Source organism: Crocodylus siamensis, chromosome 1 (assembly GCF_052110815.1).
Source record: "Crocodylus siamensis isolate JL-2025a chromosome 1, ASM5211081v1, whole genome shotgun sequence".
Classification (NCBI taxonomy): Eukaryota; Metazoa; Chordata; order Crocodylia; family Crocodylidae; genus Crocodylus; species Crocodylus siamensis.
The window spans coordinates 81,310,651-81,328,725 of record NC_143395.1 but is presented as its reverse complement, the minus strand read 5'-3'; the positions used below and the strand labels follow the sequence as shown (position 1 = coordinate 81,328,725).

At 38.9% G+C, this 18,075-nt stretch overlaps 1 protein-coding gene across 3 annotated transcripts in view; it reads left to right on the top strand.

Moving 5' to 3' along the window:
• ASCC3 (activating signal cointegrator 1 complex subunit 3) overlaps positions 1–18,075 on the top strand; it is a 560,200-nt gene that overhangs the window by 52,521 nt on the left and 489,604 nt on the right. The window lies entirely within an intron of this gene.

The following is an 18,075-nucleotide window of genomic DNA, read 5'->3' as shown; positions in this document are numbered from 1 at the left end:
CTACCATTTTGAGACTCATCTGGGGAAAAAAGACAGTAAGGTGTTCTTTGGGTTGCAAACAGTAGCTTGCTCTGATTTCAGGGAAGCTTATCAAAAGTTTACTAAGGCTGAAGATTACATTCTTTCTCCGTATTTGTCCCATTTCCTTCTTTATACTCCCTCAGAAATAGTTCCCTGCTTAATGCAAATATTATATGGTTGGCATGTTGCCTTTCATCACAGTGGTTACATTAATTCATTGCCTGCTGCACTGTTGGTATGGGTGATCACAGGCCCCATCTGAAACTCATCAGCTTTTGCTAAAAGCTAACTGACATTGGTATTATATCCTCCATTAGAGCAATGATGCTTTGAAATTTTCTTGTGGGTTTTTTTTGGGATGTGTCTTCATGCAGGTTTTTTCATTATAGTAATTTTATTTTGAAGTTTGCTGCTGGGCTCATCGTATGTGTCTCCATGCAGATGAGGCTCTTTAACCTAAAATAAACTGCCCATTTCTAAAACTGCCCTAGATTTATAGCTGGCATTAAATTAGTATGATAAGTGGCTGTTTCATTGTGCACACTTTGAGGATATTGCATTAAGAGAAATGTTTGCTTACTAATGTCTGTTTTGCTTTTTAAATTCCTTTCACTCTTTATAAATTATAAGGGACTGTTCATAAGAAATAAAGTTTCTTTGTGAATAATCAAAATAGAATAATCAATTTTTGACATTTTAAGTGCTACTTGTTTGTTTCAAAATTCTTGCTTTAAATGGTTGGGGGGAAAAAAAGCCCATTAACACTTCTTCTACTTTAGCCAGTTAAGAGAGAGAATTACCTCTCCACACTAAGCACAGTACTGGTCTGGTCTGTTGCCCAAAAACTTGGGCAGTGAGCATGGTATAGGAGAACAGGACCAGCTTTATCTAGAGGTGAATGAAATGTCCTTAAAATAGTTTACTAAGATTCCAAACAGGCTTAAGGATGAATATATTGCTGTTCTAATTTTGGGTATGAATAAAGGGCTTTTCTAATTCTTACATCCTATACATATGTAGTTTCTTAAGGATTTGGGACCTTAATTAACTTTCTTTTTTTTTTAAAGAAACTATTATGGTTCCCTCTAATGAAATTCTAATGCGGTAGGTGCTTGTGTTCTTTCCTGCAGTGCTTCTTGGGCTGCCAGGCTTGCTGGGGTTCATTGAGAAGCCCCTGTCATCACAGCCAAAGGTGGCAGCTTGGCCAGCAACCAGGGGGTTGATATGGATTTGTGTTCCCTGCTCAGGCACAGGTTGCTGTAGGAGGAATTATTGGTACAGCTACTGCTGCTTACCTCTGTCAGTGAGCACTGCTGATTCTTGGGGCCACTGACAAAGTGGGGGTGGTACATTTCACAGTGGTGCAATAGGCAGGGCACTGACACCTTCTCACTGTAGTACCATGAGGCTGACAAGGGGACAGGAACCACATGAGCTGGGAACTTCTAAAATTACAGCTGCTCCTTCATTCTGGTTCTAGAAGAAGATGGCAGGCCAGATGACCCACCACTGAATGCTATATCTGCAGCCTGCACATTGACATCCCTACTCTAAATCAACTTCCACTTAGGCCTTATATAGACATTCAGTTTCTTCAGGAAGAGTTGTTGGTCTCCTAGGAGAAACCATGAGTGTGGAGTGGTCAGGCTTGCTTTCTCCCAGGATAAAAATAGCCACTCTAAGAGAAAATAATCTGGAAACAGCCAGGTTTAAATCATTCCCAGAAGAGTTTCTTCTGGGACAGTGAATGTCTATATGCTGTGGCTTCTCTCCAGAGAAGTCTCCGTAGTCTTCCCCTCCTCTTTCTGGCTGCACATTGTCAGCACTGCAAGCTCTCCACTCTTCAAGGACTCAGCTTTCAAATGTCTGTACACGTGGCTCTGGGTAAGTTTCCCTACCTAGAGAACAAACATTGGCTAATTCTTCCAGAATATTTGAATGTGTGTATACAGCCCAAGTCAATAAGAGTGTATTTTTGACAATTCTGGTTTTAACATGGCCTCCCAGCTTTGTTTTGCAGAGGTGCTTTATCTGGCCTACTCGGTTAGGGAAATTGGGCTAGTGAAATTGAGGGTGTGGCCTCCCCCAGAATTTGACTGTCCTGGGCCCCAGTGGGCATAGACCTCAACAGCAAGAGGGACTGACACAGCTCCACACGCCCTGTTGCTGCTTCCCCATTGCCACCACTGTGGCAAATAGCCACTTACTCTACGGCTTTTACTGCCAGCCTTGCCATCGCTCCCACGGCTGTCCCATGCCATAGGTTGGCCCTGCCACAGGTGCCCATTATACCAGGCCAGATCTCACCCATGTGGGGTGGATCTGGCCCAAGACTTGAGGTGAGATTTAAATTAAACTGATAAGATGGGCACTCAGTATGTTTTTACTGTTTGGTACATCATCATTGCCTCCTCAAATTTGTGACATGCTGCCATAGTTCCCTCTCCTGCTTGCTTGAGAGAGAGAGGATTTTTGCTTGTTACTGCTGACTTAAATATTATTTCTTGCTTTTACTTTTTCAGTTCCTGGAATACTAGGAATATAAAGTGTAGTCAAATTAGATTATATATAGTACATTGGAGTCAATAAGTAACCGAAATACTTCAGATTTGTTGATAAACCTGAAACTTGTACTGACCCAGAACAAGTCAGTTATATGGAAGAAAAAAAAATAGTAGTAGTAAATGCTAGTACTATAGCAGATTATTGATGCCAGTTGATCAAATATGGTTGTGTTAATGATTTTATTAATATTTAGCATGTGATTTTTGAATTCACACATGTTGCCACCATAATAATTCTTTCAAAATGATTAATTAAAAAATATATGAGAATTTGTCAGGATAACTGTAAACTGGTTTCCTCATGTTACATTTTAATAGATAACTTGTATAAATGATTGTATTTGCACATTAATGTTATTCCACAGAGGTCTTTTTCTGTTCTAATTAATACTTACAAAAATAGGTTTCCGAAGCTTAAGCTTTTTACTCCTAACTAGTCACTTCTATTGTAACACAAATGCAAGGATCATTTCCCTTCTTTTTTCCTTTGTGCTTTCCCCTCATCACCCCCCTTCCCTCTCCCCCCCCAACGCATTGAAAACTGCTAACGTTAACTGGGTCGAATAAGTACAAAGAGAAATTTAGCATGCTCTGGAAATTGGGACATAAATGTGAAATAGTAGGTTGTATTGAATGGGCCTACAAATAGTTGTGCAATGAGACTGTTTTAAATTCCACTTCACACTTAAAGAAGTTGTTTTTTTTTTTTTTTGATGTTAAGAGGAAGCCTCTGCATAACTAATATCAATGCATGAGTGTCATTGGGCATATGGCATCAGCTTACTCAAATTTTTCCATATATGCTAGACAAAATATATCAAACACTATAAATGAGTAGGAGAATTCAACTATAAAATGGATAGAGTTATAATACAAAAGAAAATGAAATTTTAAGCACTCATTCCCATTTGATATTAACTTATTTTAAATGTATACACTTGAAGTTTAGTCCTTAATCTTGGTTGCCTGCTACTTACTTCATGATAGGGATTGTCTATGTGGGTGTGTATGTCTCATTGTCTAAATTATTTAAATCTACACCTTAGGTAGCTTTAGCTTCTAGAGTTGCAGATTAAACAAAGCATATATCAATCATAGCCCTTGAATGTACGTACCAACTACTTGAATGGAAGAGAGAAATTTAAAAAATAACAGAAGAATGACTGACTCATTTTCTTTTTAATGAATATATAGACTAAGGTACCATGGTATAGGTCACCTGGTCAGTTTAGCTTTTTAAACCTTTTTATTAATCCTATTAGAGATAATGAGCAAGACCTTTTTATTTTGTCAAGTAAATTTTCATGTTCTTTGTACATTTACTACAGCCTTTAGGAGAACTGACGATTAAAGTGTGAGCTGCATGCTCTGTCACCCAGCAGTCCTTTAAAGTTAACTTTTGGTTTTGTCCTTTTCTTTCTAGTCCTGATTTTAAGGATACTTTTAAATTGGTACCAAAGATTGTCATGGCACAAGCTTGCCAGGATCCAGTGTAGAGACAAATGTGATTTAGAATTAAAGGTTGAGCTTGGATTGGTTCATTAAAATGGCCTTGCTTATTTTTGTACTCTGCTCCATCCAAGCCTAAATTTCCCATGTGTAAACAAAAGTCCTTGGGTAGGTGCCCCTTCCCAAGTTCCAGCTATGTCTAGACCTGGTCTACTGCACTTATTCATATTTAGCTTTAAATTTTTTTTTTCTACAATAGAAGAGCACAGATGTACCTCTGGGTTCTGGAAACCTTTTATTTAAAAATTACCTTATAAACTAATGTTTGTACCAGATTGAATCAGTTAACCCAGTTGTCTTCTCCCTTGTGATACCCATCGGAGATCCAGACTATTGTACCTTTATCTGACCCTTCTAACACCTGGACAGAAAAAAAAAAAAAAAGTGTGTATGTGGGGGGGAAATGTACTGAAATTAGGACTCCTATAAATCGGAAGAAGAAGTAATTTTCTGAGAATTCGGTTGCTAATTAAAAAGTATTCTCCCTTCCTCATACTTTTGTTTTAAAGTAGGTGTGGTTTCAGATGATAAAGGGTGGCAGTATGTCATAGGAAAGCAAGGCAGTAGGCTCTAGGCTTGCTTTAAGATTCAAAGCCACTCCTTAAAATCAGTGGAGCACTGGTTTAATACGATCTCAAAAAGAAAGAACTTAAGAAGATGGATGCCTAATTCAGCACCAGCTGCAGTTTCTGAATAGCTTTAACATGCAAGTTTTAATTATGGAGCCAACGGCTCCCAGCTTTAAGTTGTGTTTTCAGATGGACTTTAAAGAACAGTCTAAATTACCATTTTTTCCTCTTCATGTAGTTGATTTGTTAGTGTGAAATTTGACATAGTATTAGATTTTATGCTCTTTGAATTTGCTGTGTAGCAACTGGCTCCTTGACAGCCTTCTCCGTATTCAGTATTCAGGCAGGGCTCAGCTGCAGTCAGAGGGTCAGTCCTCTCACTTGGGGGGTGGGGAAGAAGAGAAATTTGAACTGCAACTTCCCTCATCTCTGAATGCTTGATTTTGCTTATACTTTTGTTTTCTTTCATTATCCTGTTCACGAAAACCTTTTCTTCTGGATGCTCCAGGCCCTCCATGCTGGGATAGGAGCAAGGGGAAACTAATGAACATAGAATTCTGATTGGAGCTCCAAATTTCCGTAACTTCTTATGGTTAATCACAGGGAAAAGACTGTTCATTGCCTGAAGGTTACCACATGTCATTCTGAGAAAAGACAGATAGAATGGTGAAAATTATGTGGATTTTCCTAGGCATACAAGACTGGATGGGATCTACTGAGTTCATTTTTCTGCTACTATAACAGACCGTTTTGGCCAGTTCATATACCAGTTGTTTAGTCACCTTTGTCCTTTAGTTTGATTTGGTCTTGGGGCTTGTCCTTGAGGACCAGACTTGGGGGGAAGAGGGTGGTGGTAGCAGAGGGGCAGGTGTGAAGGGGCAGGTGGCAGACTGGGTAAGTGGTGGGGAGGGGGGTGGGTGGCAGGGGGAATGTTATTTGACTCCTACCTGCCTGCCTGCCCCTTGCTGCCTTTCCCTCTGTCACTTCTTTCCCCACTGTAATGGAGGGGGACACAAATTTTAGATGACCCCCCCATAATAATAATTTATAAATTATAATTTATGCATCATAACATATATTTTCTGTATATACAATCTAATTATTGGCAGATTGTCTTAAATTCAGAGTTGTCTTGGGTTTGAATAAATAAGGTGTATAATCTTTCCCTTTGTCCCTTCTGTTCCCTCCTTATCTATCTAAAATGGGGTTTAAAAGTACTTCTTGAAACTGTTTGTTGAACACACTATACACCTGACGTGAAAGCAAGGACATTATAAGTTAAGTCACCTAGGAAATTCAAATTAACTTTTCCATCTTACTGTGTGTTGGAAGTTGTAAGGGGTGATTGAGGAAGTACCATATGACTGAGGAAGTACTATGATTAAAGTGGGGGTGGGAGGCGTCATGGTGTAAGGGGGTAACTCCTCAATAACACATACAGTTTTAAATTGTGAAATGTACATCAGTACAGGTGATGCCTCCCACAGCTTCAGTTAGTTTTATTCTGGGGTAGCTGTTTGCTCAGTTACCAGTATTACCAAATCCCTTGCCACCTCACTTCCCTTGCGTCACTGAATGCACCTGTCTTGGAAGACAGTATCCTGCTCCAAGCACTGCTTCAATTTACATTGGACTACCAACTGATACAAGTTACACCCATGTAAATGAGTAATGTTTCTGTACCCTATATAATTGTTAGTGTACATATTTTACTGATTTATCTAGATTTTATTTTCTCACTATGGTATGGTATTGGGAAACTAAGATAGAGAGGTTGTTACTTCTGAAAGGCCGCATGAATTTTTCTCAGAATCAGAAATAAGTAGTTCTGTCTGTATATTCTGATTCTTGTACTATACGTTGGTCTCCTTCATAATTAATGCACATTGGAGAATAAGTTAACTGAAAAATGCTTATTTGTCTAGACTCTGTGGTGTTATGCTGTGTTAAAGAAATAATAATTTGTGTCTTAGTCTGGAAGGAATTAATATAATTCCTCTTAACTACCATATGAACTACCATTTCAGATCTTAGGGAGACAGGGTTCTTTGGGTGAACCTGATACCTTTCATTAGACCAACCTAAATAGTTGGAAAAATTTTTTTAGTAAGCTTTTGGGTTTAAAAGCCCTTTGTCAGGCTGAGGAAGTTTCTACAGTTGGTGTGTGCTCTTCCTGGATGAAATGAATAGTAAAGAAGCCAGAGGATTTTTCAGAAATGTAGAGAGAACACGTTTTCCAACCACGTGGAAACTAGGGAGGATCTAGAGAAGATAAATGTCTGGTTATGCCTGGAGATCCAGAGATTTCTGATCTAAACAAAAACTTTATTTTACTGTTCTAGGGGAGCTGAGATATGGTGTCAAATGAAATAATTTTAAAACTGGAAATGTTTGGCTGCCCAATTTTAAAACTGGAAATTGTACTGGCTGTAGAATTTTACATGTCACACCAGAGGAGTGTGACAGACCGTCCTGGTTGATGCCAAGCATGTCTGATGTGAAAATTCTCAGATCTAGGTTAAAGATCTTCTTCGTTTATGCAGTTAAGCCTTGGAGGAAGAGGCAAAAGAAATGGGCTGGAAACTCAGAACAAGTTTACTCTCTCCTCTGCTTTTTCACAGTTAAGGAACCACAGTGTGTGGTCCTTTGTCACTCTGCAACATGAACACTAGGAAGAGTGAGCTATGGCTGCTTTCTCTTAAGTAAGCCTTGGAGAAGTGGGTAAAGAGCTACAGGAGAAGCAGAAGTGAGGTGGAGGATTGATTGTAGACTGAGGGACAGAATGGTAGGAGAAAGGACAGGTAGATGGAAAGTAAAGGTTGTGCCATGGGGGTCATTTAATTTTTAGGAAAGAAATGGATGTTACCTGTTTAGATACTCATAGTGGGTATAGACAGTGCGGATTCAAAACTAAAGAAGCAAATCAAAACCACATTATCATTTGTAGTAGTATAGTACTATTATTATACTATTATATATCTATATTGATAGAAAGATCTATCGATATTAATCAATCAATAGATATATCCCAAACTTAAGAGATGCCATTATAAGAGATAGTTATGAGCAGCTCCTAGTCCTTTAATGTATCTAGATTAACCTGTCTTTATTAACTATAATAACAGTATAAAAAAAAAAAGAAAAAAGAAACAATGCTTACCATTGCTTATGTGTTCCCAAAACAATACAGTACTTTGAGTTCAGTAAGAATCCCAGTCTTTTGCTGGCCAGAAGAGCTTTCCTTTGCTTTCTTCAGAGTGTGTTTCAGTCATTCTTCACTCTGGGTGAGCTTGCTTGTCTAAACAGACACCCTAGACAGTTACTTTGGGTGTAACCATTTTTAAAGTAGTAGGACGTTAACTACCTTGATTTAATACCTACTGTAGAAATTGCCTTCCTTTTTTTTTTTTATTCCTGTTGCAACCAGTTTGGTGTTTTCTCAAGCACGTTTGCTTTGCCTTGACTAGGAATTAGATGGTGTTAATCAGACTTGAATTAGTTAACCAGATCAAATATCACACCTTGGGTCCCTTCTACACGTGCAAGTAAAGGTGCAATTAGATCTAGTGCATGATTTGCACAGGAGGCCCGATTGTGGGATTGCACGTGAGAGCTAATTATTGCCAATAGAAGGAGTTTAATCAGCAAGAAGCAGGCTCCCATGCTTGTGAGCCCCCTTTGCTGATGGGGATCATGGACAGGTGGGACTGAGAGGCATGGGGGCACATGGGGTGCAGCTGTGACCAAGAACCCTGTTAGGCATGGGACTCACATTCCTGGTTGTGTGTGAGGTACAGCTGTGTCTGAGAGCCCTGTCAAGTGCAGGGATTCTTGGTTTTGGCTACATATGGGGTACAGCTGGGACCAAGAGCCCTGTCAGGCAGGTGCAGGACTGTCGGTCTTTGTTGTGCATAGGGGACAGCTGAGACTGAGAGTGCTGTCAGGTGTGGGGATTTTTAGTCTCAGCATGTGTCCTAGCTGGGACATGAGCCCTGTCACCTGTGATCTCTCAGCCACAGGACTGCCTACACATGCAGATTAAAGCTGGATAGAAACAGGATATAAAGTTATTACACATGTTCGAGTAATAACTGTAGGTAGGTGGACCTTTATAAAGCACAATGATAGTTGATTTCCACATGTGACCAGTTTAAATTTTATTTTGCAATTGAGGAGATAGTTGCACAATAGATATAATGTGTAGAGGGGACCTTAATCTGTAAAGTGCTATCCTGCCCTGCTTTCTGGCTGAAATTTAAAGTAGCTAAGGTTTGGCCTAGTTTTTGCTGGAAAGCTTTCATTTACTAGTGGAAGATAACAGCCCTTAAAAACAGGTATGCCTCCAAGAACCATACCATCAGTATAGTTATACAAAGAAGTCTTTGGGGTTGGTGGTTTTTTTGCTTGTTTTTTGTTTGGTAGTGTTTGTTCTAGTCAACTGATTTTGCTACTCCACTAAAAGAGGTAATTTGCAAGTATAAGCGTACCTCCACTTGTCAGATTGTTTGTACAGTAAAACCCAGATTATTTACATCTGAATGGTTCACAACCTTCATAGTTTATTGTGACTTTGAAATCATAGTGGCAGGAAGTAGCTAGAGGGTCCCAGTGGTACCATGAAGTCGCTTGCTGGTGGGTACCTGGGTACATCACAAACCTTTTGCAGTGGGATAAGGAACCTAAGCCTGCAAAATATCTGAGTCTTACTGTATAACTACACAGACAAATCTTGTCAAGTATATACAAGGCCTTTTCAAATGTTGAGTAGTTGAGATTTCAAAGTATTAGAGAGGTGATTCTCAACCTTTTTTGTACTAGGACCCATGTGTAAACATTAATGGCCATTCCCAACTGGTAAATGGTTTAAATAGAAAAGAGACCCCTGGCCCTGCTGGTGCCCCACACTCCTGACCCACAACTCCCTGGCCCTGCTGGTGTCCCTCACTCCCAACCCACAGTCCCCCAACCCCCCAGCCCTGCTGATGCCCCTTACTTCTGACCTGATGTTTGCTACCCCCAGGCTCCCAGCATGTGGGACTGCGGGTGGGTGTGGGATATGGGGGGCCATGTGCCCCCCAAGGACTTGTGTGCCAGCAGCAGGTATAAGCCTGCAGCCTGGCCAGACCAGCACAGGCAGGAGCCACCTCTGTGGTCCAGTGGATAGGTGCCAGTGTGGGAGGGTGGAGCAGGACAGCGAGACTCATTGCTGTAGGTCCCACTGGCATGAATCCTGCACCAGCAGCATGAGGAGTAATGGATGGGTGGGGGGGAGGCTGTCCTCACTTCCTCCCTCTGTCAGCTGCTCACGTGCCAGGCTCTGGCTCTACCTCACTGCTGTGGCCCAGCTGTCGCCGCCATGGTCTGTGCCCTCCCCCCAGGCCCCAGCTGGGCCAGAGATGTGATTCACTGTCTGCATGCCCATGGCTGGGGCATGAAGGCAGCGGATCATAGTTCTGTACTGGCTCTGGACCATGCTGTTATCACTGGAAAATGCCAGGCCCAGAGCAGTTTCCTGCCCAGCTGTGTGCCCTGCTAGTGGGCCGGTCTCCATGGAAACCCCAGCCCTGCACTGTAATGGCTCCCACTCCTCCCGTGGTCTCCATGGAAACCAGCTGCAACTACACAGGTAGGGGCTGCTGGGAAATGGAGTTTTCCATGTGCCGAATCAGGCCTGTGGACGAGTTTGCTTGCTCCTGCTCTAGACATACCTCATTTGTATACTCTCCTCTAAAGTTATGGTTACCAGTGGCCTCCTTTCTGAAGCATAATTACTATAAATCTTAGAGATTAGATTTCATAAAAGAATTTGTCCGGCAGTGTCCAGATGGTTTATTGTTTATTTAAGGAATGTAGTTTTTTTGCTTTTCTAAAATTGCAATGCACTTCTTCACTTCTTGGCTATTGAGTGTTGCAGATATTTATTTACTAGATCATATGCTGCCCTTCTATGATGCTTATAAAATCAGTGTATGAGGCATAGCATAAATAATATGGAAACTATAAATTATTTAAAAATGAAAACTCTAACATTTTAAATTTAACAGTATATCTTCATTGATTTTTTTTTTTCTTTTCACTCTTAAGAAGTGACATGTTTTGGTTACAAAATCAAATAAAAAAGAAGAGATGCAACATAGTATGAGTTAAGAAGTCTAACACAATTTAACAAAAACAACAAAAAAGTACTTGACCTTCACCGTCCTTCATTTTTTTTAATGCATTCAATTTTGTATTAAAACAGGTCTGTGTTTGTTGATAAATCTCCTGCACTAAAATGACAAAAAAAAAAAAGAATTGTTCTGCTGCTTGAGAGCCAATCAGCATTTGTTTTTTCTTAAGTTCAGGGAACTTGTCAGTTAGTGTGGTCACATGGTAAATAAAATGTCGAGTGGGCTTTTAAATACTCTGAAGTACCTAGATTTAACCTTACTTGCACCACATCTAATTAATTATAGTACACAGGAAATAAATTGCCCTAACATTGCAAGTCTTCTTAATTAAGTTGTAAAGTGACCTTGACTTCAGCTTTGTTAAATTGGTCTACTAAATTAAGTACCTGTAAATAATGGGCATTTGTTATTCAGAGAAATCATTCATTTAGTTTCTTGAAATAAACAGGGATCTGGCATGGACACTTCTTAACAGAAAATAAATGTAGTCTTAATTTAAATGAACACATTTCTAATGCTATTTAAGAACTTATTTATAATAGGCATGCTCATAAAATTGTTTCTGTACAACTGGCTAAATTAAGACTAATGTAAAAAGTGCTTTCTGAGTGACACTACTTTTGTGAAACAGCATTTAATTATCATTTCTCAGATACTAAATTTTAGAACTTGTGTTTTGCAAGCCAACTGCAGAAATAGTTTTTAATATTCTTTGTTACATGCTGTATACGTGTCTATCCTACATTTTATGCAAGTCAAGATGAATAAAAATGTATTATTGTATAAAACAGCACTTTTCCTCCCAAATAAATTGGGAGGAAGTGCATGTAGACTTTTACTGGTAATGATCCACTTTCTTGTTTCCTTGTCATTACTGCAATTTACAGACACTCTCCTCAGTATGAAATGTGCCTTTCCTGGTACTGGTATTTGATTTGTAAAGTAGACAGAACTTTTATGTCTGCATCTACAAGTGATAACACCAGGAATTCTGATTACCCTTACAGTTTTGTCCTTTTAAGTTTATCACCTCCAGAGAAGCACTAAGTACTGAAGTCTCTCCCACTTAAGCATTCAAACAGATTCTCTCAAGAAAGTTGGCTGCAAAGTTTACTTTCATTAGCTTTAAGGCCATGAAGTTTTACTTAAGCCAACGATTAGTTTAAAAAGTCAGTTGTCTTTTACATTTTGGTAGAAGTGACTCAACCATCTATATTATAAGTAGAGAGAGGTAGTTAACCATATTAATGTATTGGTATTAACCAGGTAGTATCAAGAGCATAATGAGGATGGGGTAAGTGAGGAACCATCCCTGGGTGCTGATTTTTAGATCAAGCACCAGCAGTATTCTAGCATGCTCCACATCCCAGTTCTCTCGCACTGGACAGCATCTCAGCCCAGGGCACTGAGGTTACTAGCTGTGCCGCTGTATATTATATTTAGGGTCAGGTTGTGTTTTGGTAAAGTATCTAATGCCGTCACCATTTCTAGACTCAAGGCTGCACTTGGAACACGTTAGCTCTTAGTTTTCACTCAAATTTTGACTACAGAAAAATATGGAACAAAGTTTTTGTTGCAGATAACTCAGACCTCATCAAGTCGATACTGTTTTAGCACTATAGATGACTGATTTGAAATCTCAGTTTATTTTGTGACACCCCAAGTTGCCATGGCAGCCTGGTTGAGAATCACTGATCTATGTTTGGGATCAGTTTTGTCAAAAGAGGACCAAAAAGCATGCCATAGAAGAAAGACAAATTTCAGGAAATAGATCTCCAAAACTACTTTTTTTGGTTTTGCCTATTCATCCTCTGTTTGACATTAAAGGAAACGTCTTGTGTCTACAATGCATCTTGTTGCAATACTATTTTAGTCTGTGCTCTTGAGATGTAATGTCCCATATTTTATAGAAGGATCTCATCTAATTAAAGACTGACTGTCCATGTTAGAGACAAGACAATTCTTCTTAAGTGTAAAATAATATTTATGTATGGGGCAAAGTCATTGCAATACCCTTCCCTTCCCTTGATGTCATGGTTTTAATATTACTTACATGATGAATATTTTGTTTCTCATGTCCTTTTTCAGGGTTTTTTTAAATCTAATCTTTTGTTAGGAGAATTTTCATGGCTATAAGGTTTATCTTAAAGATTTAAGAGGAACCCTCTTTTTTTTAAAGCAGGAAATCTTGGCTTTTAGCTTGTTAAGCATATTGTTGTCTTCTAAATGTGATATTCCTTTAGGTTTTTTTTTTATTTGCTTTTGTTTTTTAAAGACTTGCAATTCAGACCATATCTTTTTGAGAGATTATGTTGTGACTCATCTAACTTTGCATTCAAAACAACAAAGTTCACTTCCTATCCTGTCTGTGATTATGTAATATGGAAACAAAGCCAAGTATTAATACAGAAATTAATATTAAGAAAATATTTATTGTTATCTTTGCTAAATCACATCAGAAGACAGCTAAATGAAACAAAGAAAAATGTGGAACCACATTGTCAATTTGCTTTCTGGTGACCCCAGATTGTTATAAACTACAACCATGTGGTGCCCATCCACTGGATAAGCTGTCATTAGCTTTTGGACAATTTTAGTGCTGCTTAAATTGGATTGAGAATGCTACTTGACTGGTATCTTATGTGAGTTTAGGCACTATAGAAGCTGCAAGATGGTATTTATCAGCCAAATACCATGTGCTGATGTAAGAAGTGTGTGTGGTCTTATTTTCCTAATTATTTGTCATTCTAAAAGACATTTCTTTAGGCAAAAGATTACACAAGACACTAGCTCTTCACAGTTTTGTGGGATTTTGGATTTGAATATTGGAGATGCTGAATTTTTATGACTATACTAGTTTGAATGGGCAGTGTTGTTTTGCTAGCTTTTAGTAAGGTTTGTTCCAGTTCTGTATGCTGGAAGCACATATAATCAAGTGTAGTGGACAAAAATGTTTTCTGAAATCAAGAATTTACATAAATTATATTGCACTGTCATTTTACATTAGCTAATGTTTTATTTTTCGCTATCTAAATATGTCAGAATCTGAATTTCCTAATGCATCCTTCCTCCCAGCTGGCTCCTCTGCTCCCTAGCAGAATCCAAGACTCAATCTCCATATAAGCTGTAGTTCTTCTTTTTCATTTGAACTTCCCAGATGCTTTTCAGCTGCCATGTTTCTCTTAGTTTGAAACAGAACCAAAGATGTCCTCGGAATTCCTTGCATACAATCTCTTCCTTGCGAGTAAATCTTCTCATCCTGTGTGTAAAGCTTCTCACAGAATGTCAGTATGTATTTCTGAGTGTAATAACTACTAAAAATATTCTTTGATTAAAAACTTTTAATTATATGACCAGTTGTCAGCTTCCTCTGACACTTTAAAAGCTATTTGTGGAGATAGTCAGTGATAAGTTCCATGTTAGTACTCGGTATCTTCTGCAGTTTAATTATGGAGGAGCTTGTTGACCTCAAAATTATACAAAACATAATTTGGAGTTTGGAAATACCTAGTTTTGGGGTCCAAGTTTAACCTATCATTTTCCAGTTCATACTGGTTTGATGAAAGTATAATCTGTAAAGTTGAGCATCAATAAATCAGTATCATCACTTTTTCACCTGGACAGTCATTGAGCCAAGAGCATGCTGATTATCAGAGTAGACAACCACATCCACCCCCATGAGCATGCCCTAACCTACCTAAGAGTCGCATTGAACTCTTTCCTCACCTATAAACATCACATTCAGAAGGCCAGCAGTAAAGTCTCTGCATGGGTAGCTACCTTAAAATGTTTAACCAGCATGACATGAGGTGCTATCTTCAAGGTGCTCAGAACCATTGTACTTGCAATGGTATATGCCTCAGCAGAATATTGTGCTCCTGTATGGGCCAGAAATTATAACATGAAAAAGCTTGACACTGTTCAGTACATTGTACTGAGACTTGTAACAGGCTGCACAACTTACTCACACACACGGATGTACTCCCTGTATTCTCAGGCATTAGACCAAGTGATATAAGAAGATCAACCCTAACATAATTACTGGCAATAGAGGCAAGAAATGATGAAAGTCATTTTTATCCACTGTTAGTTGAAAATCCAAGTGGATGGAGGCTTAAAAGTTGTAAACTGTTTATACATGAAGCCCACAAACTCCTGGAAGAGATTGGGGATGCTGATCCAGTCCTACAGCCATTAACAGAAATGTTTAGGAAAGGTCAGACCTATTCCTACAGTGTTTATACCAACACTAAATGAATCCCCCTTTGGGCACGATTTTGACAGAGAAGCATGGATCATGCCGAACAGGCTGAGATCTGGATATGGACTCTTCAAAACAGCACTTCATAAAATGAACATCTGGGATGGCCCCTTGTGTGAATGTGGTGCCCAACAAACAGCACAGAACTTAATGAAAGCTGTAGTCTTTATAAATGCCCAGACAGGGCTGATGGAATCCGTACATTGACTGACAATACCAGACAGTGGCTCATAGATTTGGAAGTTGATATCTGACGCTATACGAAAGACAGTTAGAAATATTCAGGGGTTCAACAGTGATAGCATGAGGCTTGAGGGCACTGTGAAACAACTTTCTAATCTGCATGAAACTTGTCTCAGTAAATAAAGTTATAGATACTTGGTCCCCAAACTTGTAATTGTAATAACGTGTCACTGGTAGCATACTATGCATGTTCTGCAGTCCTTTCAACTTATTTTAATTAGTATTTTAATGCTATTCCGTAAGTGTGTATGCATCTTTACAGCACAAATAAAACAAAAGACCATCTCAACAGAGTATTCAGATACAATCCATAATAAATAATGACAACAAGCCTTAAAATTTTAAGTTGTGGAAGGTAAAGGTTAGAACAGTAAGAGGTAATGATGTATACTCTTGTATACATGTTTTTTTTTCTTGAGATGGAATTTTTTAATTACACGTTGTATAAAATACCGTGTATAAGACCCCACTCCCCCCCAAGTATTTGAAAGCTAGGTATGAAGTACACAGAATTCTGTGCCAAAAAGAACATAAGGCAGATGCAGACATTCATACATAGTTTTTTTAACATGCTTAACATTGTATGTATTGTAAGGAATCCAAAGGCAACTCCTATTTACTTCAATGCCTATAAATTGGCATCTACTCTGAATAGTGTCATAAGCTGACAGCTAGACATATTATTAAAAGCATTTATCAAGGGATACTCTTAGTGGTGATTATACTTATAAATGTATATTGGTATTCCATCTGATACAGAGAACCTTTTGACACTGGCTGTCTAATATGGGAAAACCATTAATAACAAGAACATACTACCTTCCTATTGACCATCTCTAACATGAATACATCTTAAAAAACTGGTGGTTTGCAAAATTCGTGGTCATATGGGGTGCAAAAACCCCCAAACAAATACAAGAAAATGCCATTCTAGCAGAGGTGAAGTAGCTGGAGTACAAAGAAATAAGCAATTTTCAACATAGTGTGGGAGTGACATATTAGTTGACTATAGCTTGGAAAGACTGGAACACTAATAAAGAGGGAGACAGCAATGACTGACACTGTACCGCAAGTGGTTTGTAAATATTGGCCATTTTTTACTAGTGAAAAAAGCTTGTTGGGAATATGGATATCTTTCAGATTCCTGGCAACTTTTTTTCAGTTTTGTCATAGTTTGCAGAAACTCTGGCTTTAGCTACTTAATGGGTGTAAACTTCACTTCCAGGAACTCTTGCGTTTAATAAAATTGGTCTGAAGGTTCTTTACTGTGAATATGACACAGTTCAGACCAGTTGTATTCAGATATGGATAGCTGATTGCACTCTATAGTTAACACTTTCTGGCATTCTAACACATTTGGATTTATACAACATTATTAAGAATATATCACATAACGTCAATGTATTGTTATAATTAGATGATTAGCTTGGGTTTGTGGACTCAATTTTGAATGTGGGCTCTAAAGGCACATTGAGGATGAATAGGTTGAGTAGACATTCAGGTTGTACCAGCTTAATACATTGTATCAGTGCTGTCTGATTTCTAAGCCCCTGGGAATGATAGGCCATGTGGATATCATTAGATGAGCCACAGGCCACTAGGTGGTGCGGACATTCTCCTGTACCCCCCGGTTACACTGTGCTCCTGTATGGTGCATCTTCCTCTACCACTGCTTCAGGTGTCCCACCCTCTGTTGCACTGCACGAGCACAATTTCCTCCCCCTGAACTGTTTCCTCATGTAGGCATGACTTTCCTCCCCTGGTCCTGTACTCGCTGTAAGCTACATGCCATGTTGTCCTGGACCCTGGGGCAGAGGCAGAAAGTGGCATTCAGTGGAGGTAGCAGGATGCTCGGAGGCTTCAGCTGCTATTGCAGGGGGGCAGCTGGGTTAGAGGTTGGGTGTGGCCCATGGACTGTCACTTGGACATCCATAAAAGAAGCTTCTGGTACACTTCAGCTATGGAAACTGATATATTCTGTGTTAGTTTAGTTCCTGCATTTCTGAGCTATGATTTATTTCCAGATAGCCAAGTTCTTTGCTACTAGAAATAATCTAGGACTTTTTGTAGTTGATATTTCTTTCTCCCGTAGTGACTAATATCTGTAGAGGTAGAAAAATCTATTTGAAAAAAACCTGCAATTCACTTACAAGGCGGTATTTAGTGGAGAAGGTAAGAAAAGAAAAATATATGCCGGACCAATGAAAATTATCTTTTTGCTGCTTATACATTACTCTTTGATAAACGGAGTAATCCATTATTAATAGCTACTTATTTATTACTAGTCATAAAATTATCCAACCATTTGTGAAATCTGCATGGAGTAAGTACTTATCTTGGTCATCATCTACAGCAATTAATTCCACACTTAAGCACTACCCTGCGTAAATATTTCTCCCAGTTTTTTAAATTCATACAAGACCTCTGAATTTTCTGGTAAGATTATTTTAATCTTAACCTTAACGTGAAGATTATGTTAAGTGAGTTCTCCCATCTTTCCTCCATAAGAACCCAGCAAATGGACTAGGAAGGCCGTGTTTTGAGAAGGAATCCCAAGATTTAAGAGAGCAGTGAGAATACCTTTGCACAGAGCAGCTCCTGTTACTGTGCAAGTTCTTTTTTTAAATCTATGGTAACTTTCTCTTCTTCCCTAGCACTTTCATCATTTTAATTTTTCCTAGATAGTAAAAGGGAATTTTGCTTTTTCAGACGCTATGTAAGTTTGGCCTATTCACCAT